At 33.2% G+C, this 18,774-nt stretch overlaps 1 protein-coding gene across 1 annotated transcript in view; it reads right to left on the bottom strand.

Annotated features, from left to right (window-relative positions):
• LOC118184976 (prolactin-releasing peptide receptor-like) overlaps positions 1-10,563 on the bottom strand; it is a 396,902-nt gene extending 386,339 nt beyond the window's left edge. Inside the window, exon 1 of the mRNA XM_085817523.1 lies at positions 10,301-10,563. The gene's annotated coding sequence lies outside the window, so the exon portion shown is untranslated. The remainder of the gene's footprint in view (positions 1-10,300) is intronic.
• Between the last annotated feature and the right edge of the window lie 8,211 nt (positions 10,564-18,774).

The following is an 18,774-nucleotide window of genomic DNA, read 5'->3' as shown; positions in this document are numbered from 1 at the left end:
AAGTTCGGCTAAAAACTGCCACGGGCTGCTGATTTTGCGAAAGTACCGCTCCTACCGCATAATCCGAAGCATCCGCTGAAATTTCTAAATTTTCATCCTTTTCAGGAAATTTCAGCACAGGGGCTTGCGTTAATGCTTGTTTTAATTTTTCGAAAGCACTATTGGCTTCGGCCGTCCACGAGAATCTTGCCTTTTTCCTTTTTAATTTTAACAATGGCTCAGCGATAGCCGCAAAATCTTTTATAAAGGACCTATAATATGAACAAAGTCCTAGAAGAGAAAAGAGCTCCTTTGCCGTGTTTGGAGTCGGATACTTTTGTACAGCGATTATTTTTGATTCATCTGTCTCGATCCCTGTTTGAGATATTTTGTAACCTAAATATTTTAATTCAGGGGCTGCAAATTTGCACTTTTCGACATTAACTTTTAGACCGGCCTCATTTAATAAAGAAAACACCTGTCTTAAATCCTGTATATGTTGGTCGAGATTATCACTAGTAATAATGATATCGTCTAAATAGATAAATGTGGACTTTCCAAGAACAGGTCTTAACACAATGTCCATGCACCGCTGAAATGTTGCCGGTGCCCCTGAAAGGCCAAACGGCATACGCAAAAATGCATAAGTGCCAGACTTGGTTATAAAAGCAGTCTTAGGCACGTCCTCAGGCCTCACCCCTATTTGAAAATAACCAGTCGTTAAGTCTAAAGTCGTCATAAATTTGGTTGATTTTATGTTCCTTAAAATTTCTTCTATGATCGGTAACGGATATACCGGATATTTCGTTATGGAATTTAATTTACGGTAATCAATAGCGAATCTCCACCTTTTTGGATGCTCCAAAGGATAATCATTATTTTTCTTACATAAAACCACCGGGCTAGCATAACTACTTGAGATGGGCGTTATGATCTTTTTACGTAGCATATCGGTAATATGCCATTCTATAATTTTTTCCTTATTCTTATCATACCGGTATGGTTTTTGACGAACTGGCAATGCATCTCCGGTGTCAATACTATGGTTAGTAACCTGAGTAAATCCTGGAATATCACTAAATAACGAAGCAAATTCACTTTCCACTTGTCGGATTCTATCTTGCTCGTCATTAGGCAGGTGGTCAAGATTTAACCTGGGCGGTTCAACCTTTTCTACACGCACTGGTTTCATTGTCAGCTTAAGGGACGCTTCATTAAAATCCAGTGTAGCTTGTGCGTCTGAAAGAAAGTCTATTCCTAAGATTAAATGTGCTTGCAGATTCTTTACTATAAAAAACATCACCTTTACTTGTTCGTCCTTGATACGGATATACAAAGGTACTTTACCTACGCACTTACATTTTTCTCCTTGCGCCGCTAACACTGTTGTATTATCCGCATTATATATGCAGTATTTGCGAAAGTACTTTCTAAAAAAGACTTCTGCCACACAGGAACACTGCGCGCCGGTATCCAGGAGTGCGGTGGCCGGGATATTATTCACCAAGACTTCAGTCTTCGGAAGAGTCAAATTTTTCACCATTACTGTATTTAACTTGTAGGAAGAGGGGTTTTCGTGGCCTTCGGATTTCCGCACCCTCTCGTCAGCAGAAATCCGTTTTAGTTTAAATTATTTTTCCTTTCCGTGCTTTCCTTCTTTTTCCCCTGGCCTTGAGACTTTTTTCCTGGGTTGCTATTGAACTGTCGACGTTCGCCGGCTGTTTTTGAATGCTCGGGTTTCCTTGCCCAAAGATTCGCTTTTTCTCCGTAGCCGTATGCTTGAGTTTGCTGTAGTCTTGGCGTACCAAATTGGTTTCGCTGTTGATATTGGCGTCTTCTTTCGACGTCCGCCGTTCTTCTACTTTCAAACTGGATTGCTAGCTCAAATAACTTTTCCAGTGTAGTCGGATTTCTTAATTCAATAAAGTCTTGCACTTGGGGCAGTAACCTCGGCAAAATCACTTGAATTATTTCAGGATCCGGACGGTTTCCATACAAGAGCTTGAAAACGTGAATTTTTCTTAAAATAAAGCTCGAGAGGTTTTCGATTCTTTGTTGATATATACTAAAAAGTTCCGTTTCTAATTTCGCACGAGCCTTACAACAGGGAAGGCTTTTAGAAGGGCAGTCTTGAAATTTTCGTAAGTATAGGTGGGACTTCCTGCTTGACCCAAGAGACTTCTGCCGATACATTTGAACCAGTTAAGCGCTTGGCCCCTCAAAGCGCTGGTAGCTAAGGTAACTTTTTGAAACTCGTGTACGGGGTAGAGCATGAAGTGGTCATCCAATTTTTCCAAAAAACTGCTTACCGGTGAGTTTCCGTTAAATGTTGCTTCTGGTTTCATCGAAGCGCGCATGGTCTGGACGATGTAACCGAATCCTTCCAGGGCGGCAGCTGGCATTTCTGGATTCTGAGCCGTTTCTGCAGGCAGCACAGGTTCTTCTTGAAACTCGGCCATGATTATTCTTCTTCGTTGGGCGCCACTATCAGGTTCAATGTTCCTTCTAACCTTCTTCGGGAACATACAAGGACCTGACTAGGAACAGAGAGCTTACTAAAGCTATGTTCACTAATTGTAGTAAGTAGACAGGATACAGACGAAGGGTATACAAAACCCTTTATTTTTCTCTATATACAATAACTTCCGTACTTCGGAATACAATGACCCGCCACTCGGGGTCTAACGTAAAAAGTATAAAAATAAAACTAAACTCTAATTTAACTTTAGAATAATACACGTGGAAGATTGGCCTTATAATAACAGGAAGCGTATGTAGCACAGAGACTGTGAACACTACAATACGTTTAATTTATCAAGAGGATTAAAACCTCTGGCCTGGAAGGCAAACAGCAACTGCGTAACTTCTAAGGTAAGCGGCCTGCTTCGAACTCACTGCTTCCTCTCTCTCTTGCTTGGCAAAAAGCCACAACTTAAGTACTTGGCGTTCGCCAGACAAACTTTGCATAAAAACCTTCACGCTTATAATTCTGGCCGGAAGTAGAAAATAAGAAGTGATAGTAAAGATTTAAAATAAAATAAACGTTAGTAAAACTTAAGATCCTTACACCACATGCCCATATTCGTAAAAGGATTACGTCATTAAAAATTCGATGGCTTTATGTACAGTTTTTTTTTATCACAATGCGAGAAATAGACATACATTTATGCAGATTTTTCATTATTTAATTTCTTCAAATATAATGCAAGACTCTAACATTTAGTGGCAACAGTTGGAAAAGTGATTCGCCGTTTATAGTGATTCAACGCTAAATAGCAAAACGAAAACAATAGTCCTTCGGGACAAAGCCCCTTTGGAGTAAAAAAAACCACGATGCTTAGAGCCATCCAAATCTGAATAACGTTGATCGCCACCCGAATATGTGCACCTGGAAGCCCGAATTTGTTTTAATATATATTTCATATGTTGTATACCATTTATGATTTTTTATAAACAAACTCAAGGATTTGAAAGCGAGCAGCGGCAACACTGTTAGAAATAAAACATTTATGAGTCCAGCTCGCAACACTGTTGCCATTTGGAAAAATGTAATATTTCAATTTAATTAACAAACTGGGGCCTATAAAATCAATATATAACGGCCATGAGTAAAATACTTTAATTTTCCGAGCGCCAGCGTGTTGTCATTCAGTAAATTAATACTAAGATCAAATTTAATCTAGAAACGATTAAACGGAGATGTTAAAGACAATAAACACAGTTTTTGAAAATATTTTTTCCACATTTTTAATGTATTTGATTTAAATAAATATGTATGAAAATCATGTCGTTTTTAGTTAGAAATATTCAGTATTTTTATCAAATTATACTAGCTAAACTCATTAAAATTATTACTTACTTTTCTTTGTTGTGATAAATATTTTAAGAGGCTGGTTGCGCGAGCGGCAAATTTTTAAAGAAATATTATAGCGAATACAAAAGTATCAGTGGCATCCTCTAACACTCTATCGGAAATTCTGAAATATGTTGTGATTTTGGTCTTGAAATGAATTTTAAAGTGCGAAAAAATTGAACACATAAAAAGTTGATAATAAAAAGACCAAAAACATTTTATGATAAACTGAGAAAAGACAAAAAAAAAAAAAAAAAAAAAAGAAAAAGAAAAAAGAAAATTAATGCCAACACTTAACACTATTTCGGGAATTCTGAAGGCATGTTGTATTTAAAATTTTCGTAATTTTGCTGTTAAATTGCATACTGAGTAAGTGCGATGAAAATTTTCCTTAATAATAAAGCTAAAAGAACAAAAAAAATCCTTGAGCAGGAGTGAGAGCAACAGCAGTTAAACAGCAAGCTCAGCGAAAGAGTAAAAACCATAAGAAACCCTTTTGGGAGACCGCTAATACCTGAAATTCAGATTTTGTTTTAGCACTAAAGATTCTATTAGTTTCAAATTTCACTTTATTGTTCTTATCACTGGAAGTGTGAATGTAGGTATGTTTCTTGCACTTTGGAAAACCGACGGCACCTTGTCTCTTTATGTTGGTTTTCTTGTGCTCCGAATCATAAAAATATTTTCTCACCCCGTTAGTGTCCTTTCTCTCTTGACTTTTGTGTCGTCATTACCCGCTCCAGAAAGCGTTTCCGACCATGCATTTATATGTGATTTCCCATCGTCTAGGCGTACTCTAGCTCTTCCGAAAGTTTGTCAGTAGCCTGCTCTTCTCAGACAACTAAAACTCATAACAGAAAAACTGCAGACTTTGGGACCGGACCTTTGTCATGTCACCTAGTCCACTACAGATTCCTGCCCAGTCTTCAGTAGTAACTGCCTTATTCCTGAGTGCCTCGTTGTATAGTACTAGTGCTTTTGCGCGGCATGTTAATGTGCTATTTAGTGTGTGTATGATGGAGCCCAGTACATGAACACTCTAAAGTAACTAACCGATCCAAAGCTACTATATATGTAAAATGCACCAGGGTAACTTATGTGTGTTTATTTATTTATGTATATATGTATGTATCGTTGTAGAACTGGCTTGTAACCAACAGTAAAATGTTTAATTATTAGTGTGCAATGTTTATGTACGTGTAATAACGTACGCATGTGCAAAACAAATATTATTGTAACAATTTATTCCCAAGGTGAACATTAAATGCACCACGGTAATGTTTAATTATTAATGTGTAATATTTATGCAACAGCTGCAGTGTGCGCATCAGTATACAATTATTGTATTGTAAATTGCAATTATTATAAATGTTTAAATATCAGTTTAAAATGCCCAAATTTCAATATACAGCACCAACAAGTTTCTATTAAGCTCCTGATGCCGGGCTTCTGGGGCGCCAAAGATTTATCGCGTTGTACAGTTGCGGATTCCGGACGATACCCGAATAGTCCTAGTAAGCCGCCCGGGTGTCCGGATCCGCTCTCACCTGTCACCTGTACTGATATACCCTGTATTATTCAGGCAGTTAATCTCCCACCAGCGGCAGAGCTGTAAAATAGCTGAACACTTGTAGTTCCGACCTGGGTTCAATTCCAGGCGTATGACCTAGTTTCATGGGAACTTTCGTGAGTTTTCCCATGTTTAATGGGAAATACGAGCCAATTTCTCTTAAAAAATTTTCCAGGAAGGCATCTTTTTAAACACACAGCCCTAGTGTGCTTTCAACTAAACCATTACTCGGCTACTCTAAATTTTTCTTTTTGCAGAATACTGTGGGGAAAACAATCATAATCTTTTGTAACAATTTTCTGTAATAATATTATCCAGTAATTCATTTTTAACACCTGATATTTCCTACTGATCTATTACTCGAATATCTTAAACAAATTTCTTTGAATAGCTCCCGGCATAGAGATTTATCATATTTACATTCAGAAGGTGACCTTATAAATATAATTATAAAAGCAGAACCAAACAGGATTTCGTAAAGAATGGGCTTAGCATTAATCTTTTCGCTCTGAAAACATTTCGAGCGATAAAAGGAGGCATACTAGCTCTGTTTATATAACAAAACAGACCACAGGTAGAAAAATTGAAATCTGGAAATTAATTTACATAATAACTGGGAAATTCTGCTCCTTAAAAGGGTACCAAAAAGTTTTAAAATTGAAAATGCTCAGAAATACTGAAGAAACCAGAGCCTCGATAACTTTTCAAAATAAAGAAATTTTGATACGTGGAGAAGTTGCATAAGCAAGAAAATTTAATTTAACAACTGAGAATTTTCATGAATAATTTTGAACTAGAGAAAATAGAATATTTAGGAAGAGAAAATCAGTGAATAACACTGAAAAACTTATTACATTTTTTTCTTTGATGTGTTTGTAAGAATCTTGATTAATATTATTTTGTTATTTTTCTATACAACATACCTGTTTCCCAGAAGTTTAAAGCTGAAATATTATGCTTAAGGATAAAATCTGAATTTTATTACCATAAAATACCATAAGTTATGAAAGCTTTGGATAGCTTCGAAATCAGAGATGCATTTTAATTATTCAGTTCCTAGTTCCAATTAATTGAATCTCTCCTACCTCTACCTGGTGGAAAGAAATAAAATTATACTTATTTCGCATTTATCTGCAATTTTTTTGATTGATGTAAATAACATTAAAGTTGCAGAACATAATTTAAATCAATATTGAATAAATTTAAATAAATATCTATGACATGCAATGTGTTCCCCAGTAGATAATTATCAGTACAATAAGAATACTTTCAAAATCAGTTACTATACATAGATGTACTTTTACTCTTCTATATAGGTTCGAAAAGCAGGTTTACTATAACCTTTTTCTCAATCAAATAACATTAATTTAATTTTAATTGAATATAAAATAGATTGCAAGTTTCGTTTCAAGTAAAATATTTGTTAGATATGTGTTCTATAAAAATGAAAAGTAAATTAAAAATTTTAATCTTAAAATAATAAATAAATAGCTTTTTTGGATGCAATAAAAGATTCTTATATCATTTCAAATATTATATCAGGCAAATATATATCATTTCATTGCATAATTGTATCTAAAACGGGGCACAAATCGTTGGTTTTATGGACACAAAATTATTTTACACCATATTATCTTTGCAGATGAAAATAATCACAGGAAAAAATAAAGCTTCTTTACCTAAAAATATATATTTGGTCTACAGAAAAAACAAAATCTGATGTGTACACCACATGACTTCCTTGCACGGAATATAAAATTATATGCATTTTTTCTTGCATTTCATTTAAACTTGTTGAATTGCATTAAATTTACTTCGTCGATAGCGCATACACCACAATAGAATAAATGCACTCTTTAAAATTCAGTATATTTATTTACCATAGCGACACTCTGGCGCTAAGTTCACTTAACAGCTGTATATTTCGTTCGCATTATAACTCAAAATGCACAAAATCTATATCATTTGAAGAATTATCTAATCGTGAGTTTTAGATTGCCCAGTAATTTATTATCTCAATAAAAAGAGAAATATTAAAAATAAATGAATTGCAATCTGAAAATTTTAGATTACAGTCTAACACGTCGAAGAGCTCATGATTAAAAATTAAAAAAATCAGAAATAACGTCATGTGCCATTCGTGGTACAGGTATCTTAATTTGAGATACCCTGACATTCGCTATTTAAAACTCATTATCCCGAAGTAAAAATTCACGAAAGTTTAAGTTTGTTTTATGCTTTTAAAATGTGTCAGATTAACTATTCTTTTATAACTGTGTGATATTAATTAACATAATGCTAATAATATGTGACAGTTACTTACAACTCTATTGTATACCTGTGTAACAGATTAAAAATGTGAATTTTATTATTATTTCTTTTTTAGCAGACAACTGTCTAATCTTAAAAAATATAAAACATTTAATAGAAATGTATACATTACAGTAAACCCCTGTCGAACGCCGATTTGAGAAAGCGTGATTTTGAGTAAACGCGTTGTAACCATTTAATATGTACAACGCGAGAATTTAAGTTATACGCTTTATGCCAGAGAGCGTCGGCCGCGTTTCGTCGATCCTTTTGAATGACCGGTTTGAAAATTCATTTAATAGAGAAGTCCAAAAATACTTAGTAAATTAGAATTTGAACTTTAATGTCCTCCTAATTCTCGACAGTGCTCCAGGTCACGGTACTGAAGCCCTCACAACACAGCATTCTAAATGTAAAGTTTTATTCCTTCCTCCACTTCCTTAATCCAATCAAGGAAACATAAAATCATTTAAAATGTATTATGCCAGACATGTTAACATCTCTGTGAATGAAGTATTAGATGAAGGAAAGCACAACGCACTAATGGCATTGTGGAAACAATTCATCTTAAGACTGCATAGAAATGATGTTACTTGAGTGGGAGCAACTAAATTCATCAACAGTGAATCTCTTCTGGCATCAGCGCTGGGCAGAGGTTGTCAACAGTTTTAAAGAATTTCCATCGATTGGAAATGAAGTGAAAAAAGTCGTAAAAACAATAGGCGGCGAAGGATTTTCAGATATGGAGATGAGAAATGAAACAATTAGTTAAAAATGGCGATCGTGAAATAATAAATGAAGAATTGGATAGTTTTACATGACCAGCCGACGATGAAAGCAGTAATAGGGAAGACAAAGAGCTTTTAACTTAGTTAGTTAAACGAAGTTAAACGAATTATTAAAAAAGGCACTGGAACTTTCTGATTTTGTAATGGAGATTGAAGAAAGAAGAGGACGCTTTATGAAAGTTATCGTAATAATTTATGCTTCTTATTGTGAAACGTTTAATGAGTTGCGCAAGACATTCTCTCATGGAAAAATAATCAGTTGTTTCAAAAATTATTATATCTTACCTACTTATTAAGAAGTAACAGAAATCCTTTTCATTAACATTTTTTCTATTTTTTTCTTTTTATTACAATAATAATTACTGTTGTATAAATTATACATGCTTTCTCAAACTGATGTATACCTAAGCTGATTTTTCCATAGAAAGTTCACTTTTTGAAACACTAATTTTCCTTACGCTCAATGTATAAATGACGTAAGTCCCCCCTTCCGTTCGGCAAGGGTTTTACTGTATAAAGCACATAACAGGGCTTTAATCAAAACTACGTAAAGTCAATGTACGAATTATTTAAACAAAAGTTATTTCATAGTCTTATGGTCTTTTTTAGCAGTAACAGAAAAGAATTATCAATAGAACTGTATTTCTGCTTCTGAAATTTTTATGAGTAGTCTATTCCAAAAAATAAATAAAACAAAATAAAAAATAAGAGACAAATGTAACAATTTTTGTTTATAAATTAACAGTTGGACTCTTGAAAAGGATTTGACATTTGAATGAAACAATCATCAAAATTCCTTATCAGTATTTTTGCCTATTAAGCATCATATTATCTAAGGTTTATTATCCATTTTAAGTATTTCTTAGTTATGAAAAATACCAAGTTTTTTAATTTATTCTGCGTAGGAGCACTTTTGCCTTTTGATGCTTTTTTTTTATTTCGTCGTTTTAAAAAATTTCCGACATTAATTTATTAAAACTCAGATAGCAAATTATAAAAAAACACTTGATTTTACTAAAAATGTTTTTTGGAAATATCATTACATACAGTTACACAGTACTGGCAGTATGCAGCTTCCTTGATAATTTCTTAAGGAACATAGTGCTCATAAACATAAAAATATATTGCTCATATAATAACATACTGCTTCTTAACATAAGAAATATTTACTTTTTTTAAGCAAATGCAAAAGTGTCCTGAGTATTTTTTATTCACTTCCAGGATTATTACTCTGGTGTGTGCATTATGATATATACATTCGAATTCAATGATGAATAATTGTTTAGGTTTTTTTAGAGTATATATATATATATATATATATATATATATCAATAGTTTGTTATTAGAAAGGTGTTTTACATATCATCTCCAAGGAACATAAACTTAATTAACGCTAGGAATTATTGGAATAAATGTGAGTCAGTATTTTATATATAAATGTATCCTCAGACCGGATAATCATACTCTTTGCTCCTTTTGAACTTTATATATGCAACATATTCTAACAAATGCAGAATATTAAAATTTCTATAAATTTTCTAATATTTTTATAACTATTCAAAATACAGCAAATTAGTAAAAAAAACTGTCTTTTAAAACACGATTTCCTTGCTTCATATATTTTTCTAAGGAAAAACTTACTCTCTTTCAATACAAAGAGTATCACTTACATAGATATGACTCACATACACATTTTAGGCATTTAAAAAACAAAATCACACTTTGGTGCACTTTAATATCAAATAAAAGGAAAATAAAATATGCATCTATGAAAATGAGACATTTTCTAACTTCACTTACCTATCTGCTGCCCATGTTCGTCTTCAATTCTGGTAGTCTCTTATACAGGAGCATGTCACCGAAGCTTCCTAAGGCGCCGTCGGCAACGTGACGGGGCATCGGAAGGGCGTTCCGGAGGGCGCAATGCTCTTCACAGTCGCGGCCCGCCAGGTGGAAGCAGATTCTTCTGATTCGCGATCTTGAAGTAATGCCATGCCAACTGGAGCGCCCCCACTCCAAAACGATCGGTAAAAGAAAACGACCCTCTGGAAGAAAAATATAGATGAAATAATGAGCGTTAGTAAACATAAAGTGTCAAAAGTTAAAAGAATAACATTTCTACTTTCACAATATTGTCCTTGAGGCTTCGTAAAATACATTAGCTGGTAGCTGAATGAAAAAAAAAATTACTGTAATATAATGTAATTTTTTTTAACTTTTTTTTTTTTTTTTTTTTTTTTTTTGAGGTACATGATAAGTTTTTACTTGAAGGTGATCTATGGTATTGTCGGAAATAATGATAAGTTATAAAGTAATTTTCTTCTTCAATCTTACTAAGCAAAATGAACTCGAAGTCTTGGGTTCTTCAATGCGAAAATGTGTATAAAATGTTTCTAATCGCACAGATGATCAAAGTCATTTATGAAATATTCCAACTCCAATACTGAATGGTGAATTTTTCTTTAATTTCTTGTAAGCAGTCTATCTTATGTTCTTTCGCATGCAGCGAAAATAGAATCCCAGGTGTTTAAATTTACGATATAATTTAAATGCATACTTACTATTTATTTACGATTTTTCCCAATAACACATTTGTATACAAAGCTAACTACTAAACGTACCTACTAAACGTAAGTTGTATGTTTTAATTTCAATTTTATAATGTTTTAGACATAATTTTAATACGATTCATTTTGAACAAAGCCTTCAGGTTTCTTCATCACACTTTTATTCCTACGAAAATGTTCAGCTACTCTTTTTCGCGTGTCTTTTCTCTAAGGAAAAATATATTTTCAAAGAAAATAATTACATTTCTTCGCTACTACCTATTAAACTCTTAATAGGTGTAGTTTATTGATTACAATACTGTAGAAATGTGCTAATGCGCATTTTCAAGGTAATTTCGCATTTCATTTTTATGAAAAAAATTATATTATTGTCACATAGTTAACAAAATTAATTTATGTATCAGGAAAGAAATTTAATTTGTTTAAATTTGTAAAACCTACAGTGAAAAAACATTTTGCGCCTGTCTTTTTCTTGTATCTCATTCGTCATTACTCTTCTTCTAACGAAAATGTCTAGTGAACATTTTCGTATCGGTGGAATTTCAAAGACTTTCTGCGAAGAAATAGTATTCCTCAACATCTATCTACTTTAGATTTAAACATCTTTCCAATGAAAACCTAGCTGCTATTACTAACTATCATATTGATATGTGGAGTCAGAATATATAAAGATAAGAAAACGCACTAGGAGTCACTGTATTTTATTCAAGTGGTATAATGTCCTTGTAATCATCCTATTTTATAATTGTCAAGGAACATTTATCATAACAGAGTCTTCGCTTAACGAGTTATTTATAGTAGTTAAATCCAGGATATTTAAAAATTGGCTGTGCGGTTTTTCAAAGGCTGTATTATAGAAGCACATGAGCTCTTCAGTCCCTTCTTTCAGAACGAACTTTAGAAGATCAAAGTCATTCATATTTTTATGTTTCAGGAGAGGAATGAACGTCTTCATGTTTTCCAATCATTATTATTTTTAAACACAGAAGAGAAAAATCATGTTATTCTTCAATACTCTCGAGATGTCTGGGAAATTCAAGCATTTTTTCACCAAGAATTTGTGGTATATTTCATTCATATGATCATGACAAAGCACGTTATGGTTATTTGCTTAAAGTAAGGGAAGCCTTTGTGGAGGGAGTTCTAAGGAAATTCGGTTTGTATCCACGTTACACATAGGGAAATCCTCAAAAGCCCATGCAGCCAGTTCATTCGCCTGGGAGTGTTCAACAGTTCTGCCGCTTTGACGCTCCCAGAAATCGAAAGTTTTTAAATCGCTTTCAAAGATTCAAAACTACTTACTGCTAAAAAAACGAGCACAGTAACTGCCCTGTCTAAATAAAAGACAACTAAAGAAATCAGATCAAATTTCAGAATAAACGATTGAAGAAATCAGTGTTCTTAAATATTATCGCAATCACCTTCTCGACGTTGGAAGTTTTCTAGCCACCACTTTTTAAAACGCTTCCAACCAATATTTAGAAATTTTACGGCAAAATGCTGTTGATAATTGGCTTTTACCATCGAAATTTGAATGACGTAATCCTCCTACGAATATGGGCATTTGGAAGACCAAATTTGAAATTTGGAATTTGTTTTATTATCGATTTCCTATTTTGAAAACCTTTAACGAATTTTTGATTAACAGCCTCAAGGATTTCAAAGCGAGCAATGGCAACAATCTACGAGGGGGGGAAACTTTTTTATCTCCAGCGTGTGGAACTGTGTATCGGAAATTCTAAAGATAAGCTCAGTTTAAAATTATTTTGCGACATTGCTATTGAACTGAATTTTATGGTTTAAGTGCAAAGAACATGATATTAATAAATAAAAGTTACACACAAAACGTTAAAAAAACGCTCGTTTAAACGTAATTTAAAATCTGAAATCTTTCAGATTTTTTTTTTTTTTTTTTTTTTTTTTTTCATTTTGATGATCTTGATCGTACGAAAATATGGAGGATAAAATTATGCGAATAATTTTATTACCGGAGGACGCAGTTACAGAAGGAATATAACAAATGAAAGGTATTTATGGATAACCTGTAGATAATTATCCTAATATTACTTATTTAGAAGAAATCTGTATTCCAATGATAATACACAGGGATATTAACCTTATAATAACAAATAAAGTGTCTTCATTTCTACTTCTCTTATTCTTCACTATTACACCCTAAGCTTTAAATCATTCAGTGCTGATAGAATTAGTGTCGTCAGGTACAGCTTGCAAGTCGTCGCCATTGTAACCTTTTACTCTGCGTTCTCTCGCACAGTGATTTTCAGAACCACTAAAAGCAGCTGTTAACTTTTTTGCTTCATGCACCCGTTTTACTATTGGCAGACAATCATCCCCCCTCCATTCCAAAACTTGAAAAATATATATAAATTTTTTCAATTTATATTATTTTAATATGCTTCATAAACTAAACAAATTAAGTACAGAAGATGTGGATAAACACCAAAACATAAATAAAAGTAGTTTTTTTACATTCATAAAATAAAACTGAATACATAACAGGCAAATAAAAGGCTGACTGCATTTTCCACTGAAATTATGAAATTTTCCCTTAGTGTAATCCCCCCGGTTGAGAACCCTTGATCAAAAGCATCACATATTTTGGTTTTCTTTAAGTTCTTCTCTACGGTTTCCTCATCAGTCAGAGCCCGTACAACCAATCCAAAAGCAGATCCATTAGTAAGACGGAAACAACCAACGCGGATGAATCCATTCAAAATTTTGGAGATCCCGCTTTTTGAACTCCAAAGGAAAATTTCGTGAATAGGCTAGGTGGAAAATGACGCGAGTAAATGCGCTACACTGCACTAAAAACGTCTAGTACAAGAGTAGACTAATTATAAGTGTAAATCAGTTACCAATCGTTCAAAATAACCGGTGGTAAATACGCGAAGATAAAAATACGCGAAGAAGCAAGATATTTTTAACTATTAAATTCAAAAATTAAGACCCCGACAGCCTGATTGAGTTTTGTTTTCTAACACTCGTGAATTTATGCGATGTGTAAAGACGTTTACTAATCATCAAAACTACATAAAAGATGATATGTGAGACCTTGAGATTTTATAGTGTTATTAGTGTGTAATCCGTATAGCCATGGGTAGCCTGTGGTGTATTAGTTTTCTATAATTCATACGTTGGATATATTCAAGTAACAGATGTAATGAATGGACAAGGTAACTCTGCTTTTCTAATGCATTTAGGTTACCTAAGTTAAGTGAGGCATTAATGTATCTAAGTTAATTGATTTATAATGCATACATAAAGTCCGTTCTTACAAATAATTGCATTCTTACTATAGTTATTACAATATGTTTGCTAATTATCAAAACTATGTAAAAGACAAATATGCTTTTAATTTGCTGACACAGTTTCAGCTTGCTTAGTAAATTATCTAAATTGCATCTAAGGTATCTGTTCAATCAGACTGTATCCAGAATTCATACGATTTGTTGCAATTAATCCAATTTTCATGTGCAGCTAATGTGAAAACATTAATTGCATGAGACAATCTAAACTATTATGCTTGTATGAGAGCTCCGGCCGAAGTATTTTTTATCTCTATTGCAAATTTTCAGTGTATGTTGTCCTGAGAAGCGAGTGTTTTCTTTCCAGTAGTGTAAAGTAATATTTAGTTATTTTTTGAATATATTTTGCAGATTTTATTTATTTCATATCGCACATATATTTAATGAGTTTTACAAATGCATCATATAACGCTCGAAAATACATATACTAAAATAACTTATGATACAGTAGATATTACAAAGGATGTTTACACATTTTTAGATTGATTTCAGGACTGTTTACTTAATGTTTAAAATATAAAGCATATTTTTTATAAATGCTCCACCTGATAGCCTTTTTCTGGACTATAAGTTTCCAAATGTTGTTCCCAAAGTAAGAAGGACAGTTTCTTAAAATTTTCATGACTACTGTTTTCCATTCCTCTTGCACTACTTACCAGAGTCCATCATTCGTGGCGGATTTGCGCTTAAAATATTACATTGCTTAGTTATAAAAAATTTTAAACAATATGAGTACTACTTAAATGTTGTACTACTACTTTTATTTTATTTTTAGTAATATTTAGAGTTAAGGTAATTTATAAAGAATTTAAGTTAAATGATTTACAGCTCATCTACGTGGCCGTTCTTACAAACAGTTGCCTAATTATTATAATTATTAAAAATGTTTACTTACTTTGGTACTGAATATTATCATTTACCCTTTGCATAAGAATTATTTTTAAACTAAAATCATGTGTTAAAATTTTAATTACAGAATGAAATATAGGTATGCTGAGAACTAATTTCAATGAACGGAATGGTGAGAATTTTGAATCAATTATAAAACAGATATTGATTGATAGTGTTTGGCAACTGACTGACTGTAAACATATTTTCAAAATATTATAAACAAGGAAATTTTATTATGTTCACATAAAAATGATTCCCAACTCAAACGGAAAGCTATGGATTCTGTTTTCATCGAAGACGCTATAGAGAAATATTTCTACGTAACCTTTTACTACATTCCTGTCTTTGAAAATTTTACGGAGACAAAGGATTTCATTCACGAGAAATTTAACTGAAATGTATTGAAGCAAGACAAAGGACTTCTTATGTTCGCCGAATTTTTTTCAAATGTTGATCATGTGATCCAAATAAAAAAATCCGACATTGATTTAAGCTTCTTTTATCTTGCTCAGGGGTAGACGGCAGGAACTCCTTATTTGTTTAAGTATGTTCAATTTCAGGAAAAGTTTGAAATAAATCGAATCGTAAGTATGTCAGAACTTATTTCAAATGGAAGAAAGTATTCCACCGCCCTCGACACAATTTATTGCATTAGATCCCTATCATAAGGAATTTTACAAAGGCGAATAAAAAGGAAATCTCTTTAGGAAAACTACAATTCTTATCCACTAAAATTCATTTCCCTCCCTCTCTCTCTTTTTCCGATTCTATCAGCAAGATTAGATTAATATAAAAATTTGCATTTCTTTCATTTAGATTTTATCAATAACAATACACTGGTTTAAAAAAATAAGAAAAATTCACAGAAATGGCGATAACTCGTATCCAAAATAAACCAATCTGTATAAAATTTGAATATGTTATTAAATACCAGTTGTTGATTAAAACAGAAGTATGCTAATTTGTGGTGATGCAATTGGGATTCTAATCTGTGAGAACCATAAAATTGCATGTTTGAGAGAAACCCTTTTAATTTAGCTATGATACTGAGATAAGAATTCTAGGACAGCCATTTCGTATCAATGACGTCTAGGGATCATTTGTCCGATGAACTACCATGAAGAACTATTGGGAGACAAGTGGCAGGACAAAGTCAGACAGAAGCATCCAGATGGTTAAATGGGAATACTTCTGTGGTTCATAAGCTTTGAACACAACTTCTAACCACAAATTCGGAATCCGAAAGAGTTTCAGCCAACGGCTACGACGAGCGCTGATGACCGATATTTGTTGGTGTTCGCACGAAAGAATAGAACCGCATCTCCGACTCAACTCAAATCCTCCCTTGTTTCAGCCAACAGAAGATTGGAGTCAACGTCAACTGTCCTTAGAAGGCTTTATGGAGGAGGTATGTACGTGACGCGTGTACGTGTACGTGAAGCGACCAGTACGTGACGCGTGTCGCTCACGTCACATCATAGAAGGACACGTTTCAGATGGGCCTCCACTAGAAGGCTGATTCTTGGAGGGGTGTTCTTTTTATGGATGAATCCAGGTTTAGCCTACAAAGCGATACTAGGCGTTATTTGATTTTGAGAGAACTTGGAACCCTTTATCTTTTATCAAACATCCCTGAAAAAGATGCATACAGAGAAGACAGTGCTTGTGTTTGGAGTGGTATCTCTTTGAGTTGGGGCACAAACCTCACTGTTTTTCCGCGTGGAACGATGAATGCTCAGACCTATAGAGATGACATCCTTGATTCTTATGTGCGCCTTTATACTGGGGCAATAAGTGATAATTACCTCATTCATATTTAGCACTCGCACAGTCTAAGTTATACTCTGTTGACACCACCAAAGCCAGCAGACCTAAAGGACAACAACGCTAAACTGCACAAGACTCGCGTCGTGGATGATTTAGGAAGACATATTAGCTACTGTCAATCCTCTTCGTTTGCAACTGCTTTGCAAGAGCTATTGCTCTCACTTCTTACGGAATTGATAGACCGTGTAATTGACAGCATTACACATCACTGCATGTGCTATGTTGCTTCTAGGGGAGATGAAACTCTATATTGTAGTTATTTTCCTATGCTAAGCTGGCTCATTCGGTTTGTTCATTTTATACAGATGTTAATTTTTATAACACCATAATTATCTGCTAATTTCTTTTCATGTAATTTTATACCTTACTATGTGTTATATACTACGGTTCAGTTTCATTAAATTGTACATGTAACTTTTTGAGAAATCGTCATTTTTGTAATTTGTCAAAACCAGTGTATATTACAAACAAAATTTTAATTTATACCTAATAATGGCTAAATTATTTAAACAACTAAGTGTAAATGGCTTCGAATCTAAATTGTGTATAAAAGTGCGTTCTGATAAAAATATTTAAAGAAAGGAGTACCAAGATACCTACACAATTTAGCGAAACAAGCTGTTACTCCGTACTCGAGTTACGTACAATAGGGAGTTAGACCCCGTTTCTTAAACGAAGGAGAACTCCCCCTGAGGGTGATTTCATTATTTCTGGTAGGAATGTGATCAACCTTTTATTCATCTGTTAAGTATTTAGTTTTAGTTGATGAGCATAAAAAGTTAGTTTTATTCAAGTTTTGGTATTTATCAACATTTTCTATATTTTTTCTGGTTTAATTTCTAAAGTACATTAAAAAAGAATATAAATTTAAATACATGTATTTGTATTTTTAGAATTTTAGAATTTTAGAAAGTAAGGGAAGGGGGTTAAACGTCTAACTGTGGTGAAAGAGGAGCATGAGGCAAAAAAGTTTGAAAAGCAAAGAGTTACACAAAACATTTGTTTGTTCATTACTCTAAAAAAATAAAAATAAACTCATTGGAGCCACAGCACTTAGTGAGCCATGGTCTACAGTGCTCTTATATCTGCTTTCTATACAGTGGGCTTCGGGGCGCATGAGCCTCTACATTGGACAAGTGGTCAGCTTGTCGCAGCACTCCCGGTGTTTAGTCCCCAAGCCAACTTGGTACTCATTTTATGGACCCACTGAAAGCGTGAAAGGTGTTAATTACTAGTTTAAAGGTGTTAATTACTAATTAAAGGTGTTAATTAATGGTGTAATATATACAAAAAGTACCAGTTAGGTACATTACATAAAACTGAGATGTAAATTATATTATATTTAATTTTTTATAAGTATTAAAAAGCATACTAATTTTTCTTAAATAGCATCTGTTTTACAGTAAGTGTTATTGCACTGTTATATTTTGAAAGATAATAAAAAAGATATAATGGTAAATATAATGCATAAAATTATTTTTAAATTGACCAGAATGTTAAATATTTTACTGCTGTAAATCGAAATTTCAAAAATGGCAGTTGGCAAGACTGATTGGATAACAGATTTTATGGTATCTTAACTAGACAAGACATAAAAATAACAGTAGTAAGCTTTAAACATAATTTAAAATCAAAAATAATTATTGTACTAAATTTTCCTATG

The sequence above is a fragment of the Stegodyphus dumicola genome, chromosome 5 (genome assembly GCF_044657685.1).
Source record: "Stegodyphus dumicola isolate Sdum_Otavi_A_Nest chromosome 5, ASM4465768v1".
In the NCBI taxonomy this organism is placed as follows: domain Eukaryota; kingdom Metazoa; phylum Arthropoda; class Arachnida; order Araneae; family Eresidae; genus Stegodyphus; species Stegodyphus dumicola.
The sequence above is the reverse complement of the archived record's forward strand: the minus strand, read 5'-3'. Positions and strand labels throughout refer to the sequence as shown.